The sequence below is a fragment of the Oryza glaberrima genome, chromosome 1, assembly GCF_000147395.1.
Source record: "Oryza glaberrima chromosome 1, OglaRS2, whole genome shotgun sequence".
NCBI classification, from domain to species: Eukaryota; Viridiplantae; Streptophyta; class Magnoliopsida; order Poales; family Poaceae; genus Oryza; species Oryza glaberrima.
This window is the reverse complement of record NC_068326.1, coordinates 21,397,421-21,409,989: the sequence shown is the minus strand read 5'-3', so window position 1 is coordinate 21,409,989 and position 12,569 is coordinate 21,397,421. Positions and strand designations below refer to the sequence as shown.

The window sequence follows — 12,569 nt, the reverse complement described above, 5'->3', positions numbered from 1 at the left end:
TATCCTATTAAATCTCAAAGGCCCATAATAAGTGTTAAGGATAATAATACCACCTCAGGATTTAAGCGAGAAATATCTCAACCTAAATAGGGAGTTATTGGAGGCTCCCTGTTGACCAGTTGAGGTGGGGGTCGGATTGCCACACGCGCGCGCGCGCGCGCCGGGCCGGGCCGAGGCCATGGGCGTGGCCGGCTGGCTGGCGTGCGTGCGTCACGTCGCTATCCTTTTGCAGCCACTAACCCACGTTCCCACGATCTCTCCCGCAACAGCGCGTCCACGTTCTTTCTCCTGATAGATAAGGAGGCCGCGTGTGCGATCCGTTTTTCATCGCTTCTTCTCCGGTGTTAGTTTCTCCCTCTCCGCCTGAGTTGCTCTCACTTCCTCGCTTCTGATCTCTTGCGCGCACGAGAGATTGGAAGGAGCAGTGCCTCCGAAACCACACCTTCGCCTGAGATCTGCACCGGGTAGGCGGGTGATCAGGTTTTTGGGGAGTGCCTCCCGCACGATTGCTCATCGCGATGTCTGGAGCCGCCGCTGGAGGAGATGGAGGTGGTGCGCCGCCGACAGGAGCTGGTGCGCCAGGAGGAGGTGCCGTGAACGACAACAACAACGGAGGCAATTCTGCCTCACCATCCAGCGGAGGGCCATTCTCGGGGTATAATCTTCTCCTCCCGTTCCCATTGTTAACGCTATTCCTGTTCCCGTTGTTAGCGCTATACTATGTGCGCTATGTTCTTGTTCCTGTTCTTCATGATGCCTCTATGCGTTACTGTTATGTTCATGTTCCTGACATTCATGATGCGCATAGTGTGCTTATGTTAAGATCACCCTACAATGCTTATACCATGATTATTGCTTTAACATTTTGGATTAAAATATGCCGATTAATGACTATATTTCCAACAATCCAAAAACCTGATAGGTCATTTTCGGTAGTTGGCTTTGCTGCTGCACTGAAACCACATGCTTTTGATGGTTCAAACTATAAGAGATGGAAAGCACATGCACTATTGTGGTTGACAGCGATGCAATGCTTCTATGTTTCACGGGGCAAACGAAGTGAACCACCTCTTTCTCCTGAGGAAGAGGCTAAGTTCGAGGCTTCAGATTGCCTGTTCCGTGGAGTATTGATCAGTGTACTCGCTGACAACATAGTGGACGTGTACATGCACATGCCTTCTGGGAAGGACATGTGGGATGCACTTGAGGCCAAGTTCGGAGTTTCTGACGCCGGCAGTGAGCTGTATGTCATGGAGCAGTTCTATGACTACAAGATGGTCGATGACCGTTCTGTAGTAGAACAAGCTCATGAGATTCAGATGCTGGCTAAGGAACTTGAGAACAACAACTGTGAGTTGCCGGACAAGTTTGTGGCGGGTGGCATTATTGCCAAACTACCACCTTCTTGGTCGGACTTTGCCACTTCTCTAAAGCACAAGAGACAAGAGTTCAGTGTTTCTGATCTCATTGGCTCTTTGGGTGTTGAGGAGAAGGCGAGGGCAAAGGACGTCCGGGGCAAAAAGGTTGAGGGAGGTTCTAGTGCCAATATGGTACAGAAGAAGAACCCTCATGCATCCCACAACAACAAGAAAGTCAAGCCTGATGTCAAACCCAAGGCTGCAACCAATTTTAAGAAGAAAGGCAAGGGAAAGGCAAAGGGAGACTGCTTTGTGTGTGGCAAGTCCGGGCATTGGGCCAAGGACTGTCCTGAGCGCAAAGACAGGAAGTCTGCCAACATGGTCATTAGCGAGGGCGGAGGAACATCGGGGTACGGTAAAATATTACCTACAGTTCTCTCTGTTTTTCACTCACCTGATTGGTGGGTGGACACTGGTGCTAATATTCATGTATGTGCTGACATTTCTCTGTTTTCTTCTTATCAGGTCGGGAGAGGTTCCTCCTTGTTGATGGGAAACGGGTCGCTTGCGGCTGTTCATGGTGTTGGTACGGTCGATCTGAAGTTTACTTCGGGAAAGACCGTGCAGCTGAAGAACGTGCAGCATGTCCCTTCAATAAAGAAGAATCTAGTTAGCGGCTCTCTATTGTGTAGAGAAGGTTTTAGACTTGTGTTTGAGTCCAATAAATGTGTCGTATCTAAATATGGGACTTTTGTTGGAAAAGGTTATGACAGCGGAGGCTTGTTCCGCTTTTCTTTGAATGACATGTGTAATAATCATAATGTTGTGAACCATATTAGCGAGAATGATGAGTCTAATGTGTGGCATTCGCGACTCTGTCATGTGAATTTCGGTTGTATGACGCGCTTAGCTAACATGAGTTTAATCCCAAAATTCACTTTGGTCAAAGGTTCCAAGTGCCATACTTGTGTTCAATCGAAACAACCTCGCAAGCCTCACAAGGCATCTGAGGCGAGGAATTTGGCACCTCTAGAACTTGTTCATTCCGATTTGTGCGAAATGAATGGTGTGTTGACTAAAGGGGGAAAGAAATATTTCATGACACTGATAGATGATTGCACTAGATTTTGCTATGTGTATCTATTGAAAACAAAGGATGAGGCATTGCATTACTTTAAAATCTATAAAGCTGAGGTAGAAAACCAACTTGAAAGGAAAATCAAACGGTTGAGGTCTGATAGAGGTGGGGAGTATTTTTCCAATGAGTTTGCATCCTTTTGCGAAGAGTTTGGAATTATTCATGAGAGGACGCCTCCCTATTCACCCCAATCAAATGGGGTGGCCGAAAGAAAGAACCGTACTCTAACTGAGATGGTGAATGCCATGTTAGACACTGCGGGGCTTTCCAAGGAATGGTGGGGTGAGGCAGTTTTGACTGCGTGTCATGTCCTGAATAAAATTCCAGTGAAGCATAAGGAAGCAACACCATTCGAGGAATGGGAAAGGAAGAAATTAAATCTCTCATACCTACGAACATGGGGCTATTTGGCCAAGGTAAATGTACCTATAGCCAAAAAGCGGAAACTTGGACCAAATACTGTTGATTGTGTGTTCCTTGGTTATGCTATTCACAGCGTGGGTTATAGATTCCTAATAGTAAACTCTGGAGTACCCGACATGCATGTTGGTACAATTCTTGAGTCCAGAGATGCTACATTCTTTGAGAATGAATTTCCCATGAAACATACACCTAGCACTTCTAGTAAAGAAACTGTCATACCCCATGAGCACTTTGCACCGATAGAACACAATGATCAAACGCCTGAGGAAAATCCTGAGGAGGACAACATTGTAGATACTCGCAAGAGTAAGAGACAAAGGGTTGCAAAATCCTTTGAAGATGACTACATTGTATACCTCGTGGATGACACCCCAAGAACCATAGAAGAGGCATATTCATCTCCTGACGCTGACTACTGGAAGGAAGCAGTACGCAGTGAAATGGACTCGATTATGTCTAATGGTACTTGGGAAGTCGTTGAGCGTCCATATGGGTGTAAGCCCATAGGATGCAAATGGGTTTTCAAGAAAAAGCTTAGGCCTGATGGTACAATCGAAAAGTACAAGGCAAGGCTTGTGGCCAAGGGTTATACCCAAAAGGAAGGCGAGGACTTCTTCGACACATACTCACCAGTTGCTCGCCTGACCACGATTCGAGTACTACTTGCTCTGGCAGCCTCTCATGGTCTTCTCGTCCATCAGATGGACGTTAAGACAGCTTTCCTAAACGGAGAGCTGGAGGAGGAGATCTATATGGATCAACCAGACGGGTATGTACTAGAAGGTCAGGAGGGAATGGTGTGTAAACTGTTGAAATCCTTGTATGGCCTCAAGCAAGCACCTAAGCAATGGCATGAGAAGTTTGACACCACGCTTACATCTGCAGGCTTTGTTGTGAACGAAGCTGACAAATGTGTATACTATCGCTATGGTGGGGGAGAAGGGGTGATCTTGTGCTTATATGTCGATGACATATTGATCTTTGGGACCAGCCTTAATGTGATTGAGGAGGTCAAGGACTATCTGTCCAAGAGCTTTGAAATGAAGGATTTGGGAGAGGCTGATGTTATTCTTAACATCAAACTACAAAGAGGAGATGAGGGTGGGATTACACTTGTGCAATCCCACTATGTGGACAAGGTTTTGAGTCGCTTTGGATATAGTGACTGCAAGCCAGCTCCTACTCCTTATGATCCCAGCGTGCTATTAAGGAAAAACCGAAGAATAGCAAGGGATCAACTGAGATACTCTCAAATCATTGGTTCATTGATGTACTTGGCTAGCGCAACGAGGCCTGACATCTCATTTGCTGTAAGCAAGCTGAGCCGGTTTGTCTCAAATCCGGGAGATGATCATTGGCAGGCTCTGGAAAGAGTAATGCGCTATCTAAAGGGCACTATGAGCTATGGAATTCACTATACCAGGTATCCAAAAGTACTAGAAGGGTATAGTGACTCAAACTGGATATCTGATGCTGATGAGATAAAAGCCACAAGTGGATATATGTTCACACTTGGAGGTGGCGCTGTTTCCTGGAAGTCTTGCAAGCAGACCATCTTAACGAGGTCAACAATGGAAGCAGAACTCACAGCACTAGATACTGCGACAGTTGAGGCCGAATGGCTTCGTGAGCTCCTGATGGACTTGCCGGTGGTTGAAAAAACCAGTACCAGCAATCCTGATGAACTGTGATAATCAAACAGTGATTATTAAAGTGAACAGTTCGAAGGACAACATGAAGTCATCCAGGCATGTTAAAAGAAGACTGAAGTCTGTCAGAAAGCAGAAAAACTCCAGAGTGATAGCATTGGACTATGTCCAAACGGCTAGAAATCTAGCAGATCAGTTTACCAAGGGGCTACCACGTAATGTGATAGACAGTGCATCGAGGGAAATGGGCTTGATACCCACCTAAGGTTGCATAATAGTGGAAACCTGTCCATTGTGATCGGAGATCCCGTGAATTTGGATGGCGAAACAAACTATTGTGTGACTGAGAGAAGAGACCCTTGAAAAGGGCTCATTTTCATGATGCGCTTCTCTTCCTTCCTGCATGGTAGGATGGCTCATGCCTTAATGTGATCCGAGTGGCTTTTCCAAGCAGAGATGTTGACCTGCAGAACATCTTAGAAGGAACACACCTATATGAGTTCGACTGCTAGTCACAGTCTATGAGGTTTGGGCGACCTCTAGATACTCATGAAATGCCTGGAGTTTGACTTATATGCTCCAAACAGAGGGGATGCGAATGGCAGCCCAGTACCAGTCAAGGTTCTGAGTGAAACCTGATCACACAAAACTGACAATTCAAGGCATAGTCCATTGTTCAGTTGTGGTCTGATGTAGCTCATTTCCTAGGTGGAAGTTCAACTTAACAGTCTCCACCAAAACCCTGGTATATCAAACAGGCACAACATTGAGAACATTTCTTATGAGCCTTGAAATTTGGTGGGGATTGTTAGAATAATTGGGCTAGGCCCAACTTATCCTATTAAATCTCAAAGGCCCATAATAAGTGTTAAGGATAATAATACCACCTCAGGATTTAAGCGAGAAATATCTCAACCTAAATAGGGAGTTATTGGAGGCTCCCTGTTGACCAGTTGAGGTGGGGGTCGGATTGCCACACGCGCGCGCGCGCGCGCCGGGCCGAGGCCGAGGCCGAGGCCGAGGGCGTGGGCGTGGCGTGGCTGGCTGGCGTGCGTCACGTCGCTATCCTTTTGCAGCCACTAACCCACGTTCCCACGATCTCTCCCGCAACAGCGCGTCCACGTTCTTTCTCCTGATAGATAAGGAGGCCGCGTGTGCGATCCGTTTTTCATCGCTTCTTCCCCGGTGTTAGTTTCTCCCTCTCCGCCTGAGTTGCTCTCACTTCCTCGCTTCTGATCTCTTGCGCGCACGAGAGATTGGAAGGAGCAGTGCCTCCGAAACCACACCTTCGCCTGAGATCTGCACCGGGTAGGCGGGTGATCAGGTTTTTGGGGAGTGCCTCCCGCACGACTGCTCATCGCGATGTCTGGAGCTGCCGCTGGAGGAGATGGAGGTGGTGCGCCGCCGACAGGAGCTGGTGCGCCAGGAGGAGGTGCCGTGAACGACAACAACAACGGAGGCAATTCTGCCTCACCATCCAGCGGAGGGCCATTCTCGGGGTATAATCTTCTCCTCCCGTTCCCATTGTTAACGCTATTCCTGTTCCCGTTGTTAGCGCTATACTATGTGCGCTATGTTCTTGTTCCTGTTCTTCATGATGCCTCTATGCGTTACTGTTATGTTCATGTTCCTGACATTCATGATGCGCATAGTGTGCTTATGTTAAGATCACCCTACAATGCTTATGCCATGATTATTGCTTTAACATTTTGGATTAAAATATGCCGATTAATGACTATATTTCCAACAGCTGCAACAGCTAAAAGCTTCCCCAAACATGCCCAAGTACAGTTAATCTGTTGACTGCTACTATATATAGTATGATATATGCCCAAGTAAGTTCCAGCAATCATAGAGGATTAGATCGAGTTGCATTGCAAAAACAACACATGGACGTGTTTAGATACATCCACGTCCTAATCGCCTTAGCCTTGCTTTTGTTCACCCCAATCATCTCCCATGAGGCCTCAGCCAATGCCAATAGCACAGGTGGTTGTATTCCAAGTGAGAGATCTGCACTTGTCAGCTTCAAATCAGGATTATTAGACCCTGGAAACCTCCTTTCGTCATGGGAGGGGGAGGATTGTTGTCGATGGAAGGGTGTCTGGTGCAACAACAAAACCGGGCATATTGTTGAGCTAAATCTCCCAGGAAGGAGCTGCTACGTCTTGTCCCCATGGGATCCGCTGGAACCAGGACTCGGAGGCAGCATAGGCCCCTCGTTGCTTGGCTTAAAGCAACTGGAGCATCTCGACCTCAGCTGCAACAATTTCAGTATGACACGCATACCGGCGTTCTTGGGTTCTCTCCACAACCTGAGATATCTCGACCTGTCCTGGTCGACATTCGTTGGGACAGTGCCACCGCAGCTGGGTAATCTCTCCAACTTGCACTACTTCAGTCTTGGTTCTAATGATAATTCTAGCTTATATTCAACGGATGTATCCTAGCTGTCACGGTTGTCTTCTCTCGAGCATCTAGACATGACCCTTGTGAATCTCAGTATGGTTGTGGACTGGGTTTCGGTACTGAACACACTTCCATCTCTAAGATTTCTCAATTTGTTTGGATGCCAGCTTAGCAGCAGCGACGACTATCTTCTGCACAACAACCTAACATCTCTTGAAACCCTTCACCTTCTACTTAATAATTTCAACCAGAGGATTGCACCCAATTGGTTTTGGGATTTAACTAGCCTTAGAAATCTAGATATCTCATATAGTGGTTTCTATGGCCCATTCCCCTATGAGATAGGCAACATGACCTCTATCGTGGAGCTTGATTTATTAGGCAATAATCTTGTGGGAATGATACCATTTAACCTGAAGAAATTATGTAACTTGAAGAAATTTGCCGCTGCTGGAACCAACATCAATGGGAATATAACAGAAGTATTCAATAGATTGCCTAGATGCTCATGGAATAAGTTACAAGTGTTGTTTCTACCGGACTGCAACTTGACTGGAAGCCTACCAACAACACTAGAACCCTTGAGAAATTTGAGCATGCTTGAGCTTGGTAATAACAATATCACGGGTCCCATCCCACTTTGGATAGGAGAGCTCAGTAATATAACAATATTGGGTCTCAGCTCCAACAATCTAGATGGGGTCATACATGAAGGACATTTATCAGGCCTAGAAAGTCTAGATTGGTTGAAGTTGTCTGATAACAACCACATAGCCATCACGGTGAATTCAACCTGGGTTCCTCCTTTCAAGCAAATAACAGATATTGAACTTCGGTCCTGTCAGTTAGGGCCTAAATTCCCAACTTGGCTCAGATATCTAACACATGTAGACAATCTTGATATCTCAAACACAAGCATATCTGACAAGGTTCCTGACTGGTTCTGGATTGCAGCATCCTCGGTGACATATCTGAATATGAGGAACAATAATATTAGAGGAGTCCTCCCATCTTCAATGGAATTCATGAGAGCAATTGCAATGGATATTAGTTCCAACCAGTTAAGTGGTCCACTACCCAAGCTTCCGGTGAATTTAACTGGTTTAGATCTCAGCAAAAATAATTTATCTGGGCCTCTGCCATCAGATCTAGGAGCGCCAGTTCTAATGTCACTTATTCTATATGACAACTCAATTTCTGGTGCAATTACATCTTTGTGCAAGATGCACTTTCTGCTGTTGCTGGATATTTCAGGAAACAAGCTGACTGGACCAATTCCTGATTGCATAGCCAATTCAAGCTCAGAAATCTCCACAGGTTTAAGTATCTCTAATTTGAGCTTAAGAAACAATAACCTCTCCGGGCAGTTTCCTTCTTTTCTTCAGAACTGCAAAAACCTCATTTTTCTGGATCTTAGTTATAATCAATTCTTTGGAACACTGCCAGCATGGATTGGGCACAAGTTACCATCTTTGGTATTCTTACGGTTGCGTTCTAATAATTTTAGTGGTCACATTCCACCTGACCTTACAAGCCTAGTTGGTCTTCAATATTTGGATCTTGCACATAACAACTTTTCAGGAAGCCTACCAAATTCTTTGGTGAAATTGCACGGAATGTCACCACACCAAGAAGACAATGAAGACCAACTTTCCAGGGCTATTAGATATGTATTAGGGATGAATGATAATGAACTGGTTGATTATATTGAGAACATAACAGTAGTCACAAAAGGTTAAGAACGCCTCTATACAGGTGAAATCATATACATGGTGAACATTGATTTATCTAGTAACAATCTTACTGGAGAGATTCCTGAAGAGATTATCAGTCTTGTTGCATTGACAAACCTGAACTTATCATGGAATAGCTTAAGTGGACAAATTCCTGACAAGATTGGCTCCTTGTCACAATTGGAGTCCCTCGATTTGTCACACAATGTGCTTTCTGGTGAGATTCCCAGCAGTATAACATCTCTTACCTACTTGAGCCACATGAATTTGTCCTACAACAATCTTTCTGGAAGAATTCCAGCAGGAAATCAACTCGATGTTCTTGAAGACCCTACGTCTATATATGTTGGAAACATCGGTCTCTGTGGGCATCCTCTACCAAATAACTGCTCTATCAATGATGATCCGAAAATTGAACAAGGTGAATTGGAAGAGGTGTCATTTCGCCTCAGCATAATCATCGGTTTTGTGGTTGGCCTCTTGCTAGTATTCTATTTTATGCTCTTCAGCAGTAGATGGAGATATACTTGCTTTGTGTTTGCCGATGGCTTGTATGACAGAACGTATGTTCAGGTGGCCATAGCCTGCAGGAGGTTATGGAGGAGAAACTGAGGACAAATGGAAAAAAATAATTATAGAAATAGTAATGCACAGAACGGGCAGGTGTGAAAAATTGAAATATAGTGTCTATAGCAATTACTGGCTTTTTTTTTTCTTATCCACCACTGGGCATGGGTATTTGTATTTTCCTGGAGATTTAATTCTTGAACGTCGTACATGCTTTTAGTGGTAAAGCACGTACCTCCACTACATGATGTTACGTCTCTATTATCTCATTTGAACGTGTAAATTAAGGATACATACATCTACTTGGTTATGTGTGAGCTTGAGTATGTATGCATGAGTGCGATTGTGTGCTCAACTTGTATTTGAAAAAGGAAAATGTAAACTTACTGTGATATGTTTGCTATCATGGTATGACGTTTGCGATGTTCTCGACACCATCGCAGCACTCGTAGCGTGGCTGATTTGGAAGGAAAGAAACAATTGGGTCTTTAACCAGAAGAGCAGGACATGGGTGAAGATTGCTAGAGCTATGACGGTTGAAGCGGACCTTTAGGGGCTAGCTAGAGCAACAATACCGGCCATGATAGTTCGTATGAATGGAGATGGGTCGCCAAATTCTTTGGGAGATTAAGCTTTTGTTTCTTCTTCCCCCTCCTATATCTTGTCCCCTTCGTTTCGTACATACATTTATTTCTTCTTAATACAAAGATGCGCATCTCGCGTTTTCCCATATACGTTTGGATGTTTCTTAACGATAGTTTTGTTTTTGATATTCCGATATTTTTGGTATTGTTTTTATTTCCGATGTTATTTTGATTACATATTTTAGGGGGGGGGTGATATGGTAACGGAAAAGGTTAGGATAATTTTTCGACCATTTTTATCTCTAGCGGGTATTCTCTGCCAAGCGGGTATTCTCTGCCAAGTGTTTCTGGCTTTGATGAAATACAATATTGGTATGTTTAATTGCTTTGGGCGCTTATTTTATAAAATTTTGAGACCCAAACCAAATGCAAGCAGTTTTGATACCTCGATACTGTTTCTCGAGACTCAAGATGTTTACTAATTGAAATCAGACTGGTTTATACTAAAGATAATTATCATCACTCCTATACACGAACTCAGAGAATCAGAAGCATGTCCAAAACAACACTGAAAAATAAGATGGCAAATAAAAACAAGACTTTCCTTTTAAAGAAGCGGATCAGCCTCTGGAAGGGAAGGCCATGGCAGATCGATGACCTGGCCACCACACCGACCTCTGAATCGGGGGCGGCTCCTGTCTCCTCTAAATCGTGAGGTTCTCCAGTCTAATCTGGGAAGCTTGGGTCCCGCCCAGCCGTGCTGCCATTGGGATCAACTTCCCATCAATCGTTGCTGCAACACACTCCGGTCAGGCATACGGTCGAACACCTCGAGGGGATCGTCGTCCACTGCCCGACCACCCGACAAGCCGCCACGGAAGGAAGCAACAGTGACGCTTCCTGATCCCTGACCTCGTCGGCAGCCGGCAGGATGTGGCATCCACTAGCCCTGCACTGCAGGGCGCGTGGAAGACCCGCGGCGGCCGGCGGCGAGTCGGTCCTGCAAACCCCGCCCATGCGCCTCGAGGTTTGCAAGCGGCGGCGCAGTGGATGGGCCACAAGCCGATATATGGATCTAGCTTAGATTCCGGCCAACAACCGAGAAGTTCCGAAACCGAAGTCGTTTTTAGCTTCACTGCTCTGCTCACTTGTTGCGAACCAATAAATCATGGCAAAATTTGCGAAGGGCATCGAAAAAACGTGTAATTAGCTCATGGACACAGTAAGAACGAGAATTTGCTGTCGAGCATCACAAAAAAACGTGTAATTAGCTCTTGGACACTCGGCACCTTATTTTATTATTTCTTGTGAATTTGGAGAGATAAACACTTGTGCGAGTACGATTTTGCCCCTGCCCTCACACCGGCGGCGGCAGCATGGAGGTCAGCGCGGCGAGTCCCAGGGCGAACGAGCGCCAGACGCTGATGGCGGCACCGGCACGTGGGTTCGCTTCGGAGTGCCGCTCTCCCTCCGTAGGCTCCTGTGCCGGTCTCTCTCCTCCACCGATGGGAGACCTCCCACTTTCCCCACGGTGAGAATCGGATCGATCAGGCCGGACAGCGGTGTCGAATAGACATTGAATCGTATTGGCGGCCCCGGATCGATCAAGCTCAAGTCAGCAGGCGAGGACGGAGCTCGCGCTTTGGGACAGAGAAGAGTGGCCAGCGGTGAGCTTTGATGCAATTCATTACCTGCTGCTATGCATTCGTTAGTTTTTCATGTGGCGATGGGCGATGCTGCTTTGTTCCTCTTTTCTTCCCCTGAAGAGAAAGCGAGCACTGGGTACAAGGATACATGACTAAGATGGTCAAAATTACTTGCGAATTTCCCATCCTAGGCCATACTTCTCTTTTTGTCACACCGGCCCAGAGCACCGCCGCCACCACCTCCGCGCGGCGGCCAGCGCGGCGAGCGCGCTGGGAGAGAGGGAGAAAGGCAGGCACGCGCCCGCTACCGGCGAGACGCGCGTGTGCGCATACAGCTTCACCGCGGCAGGCCTCTCCAGCCGTCGCGAGCAGTCGAACCGGCCCTCTCTCCCCTCTCCCGCTGGCGCCGTCGCACCTACTCCGTGTCGCTCGCCTCTCCCGCCGTCACGAGCGGTCGCGCTGGCCGCCTCTCACCCTCTTTCCCGCCGACGTCGTCGCAGCCCCGCCGTGCCGCCGGCGCACGCAAGCAAAGCCACCGCAACGGTCCCCAAATCCAAGGGCAACTTGTCTTTATTCAGTGATTCTCTCTCCGAATTCATAGGAAATAATAAAATAAGACCCCGAGTGTCCAGGAGCTAATTACACGTTTTTTCGATGCTCTGTAGCAACTTTTGCCATAAATCATAGTACGCATACTGTAGGACTAGAACTCTCGTATTGACCTACCTACCTACTCCCTCCGTCCTAAAAAAGAAAAAAAAGAACAAAGCTAGAAAGGAGTATATATTATCCCCTCTTAATACAATGTATCACACAGATGAGCTGGACTGTCCTGTCCGGGCTTGATCGGTCTCTCACCCTCTCACAGCATTGATTAGTTTTTCACGAAAGCTACCACAAGGAAAATCAAATGCAAGCACTGACTCGACTAGCCATCCGAAGCTCTTTCTAGATCCCACGCTAAAATTTTACACCATATCACATCGAACGTTTAATACCTGTATAAAATATTAAATATAGACTAAAAAATAACTAATTGTACAGATTGCGACTATTTTGCGA

General features: G+C 46.3%; 1 pseudogene; it reads left to right on the top strand.

Moving 5' to 3' along the window:
- Positions 1 to 6,457: 6,457 nt before the first annotated feature.
- On the top strand, positions 6,458 to 9,342 carry LOC127780703 (receptor-like protein EIX2; annotated as a pseudogene).
- Positions 9,343 to 12,569: the final 3,227 nt, after the last annotated feature.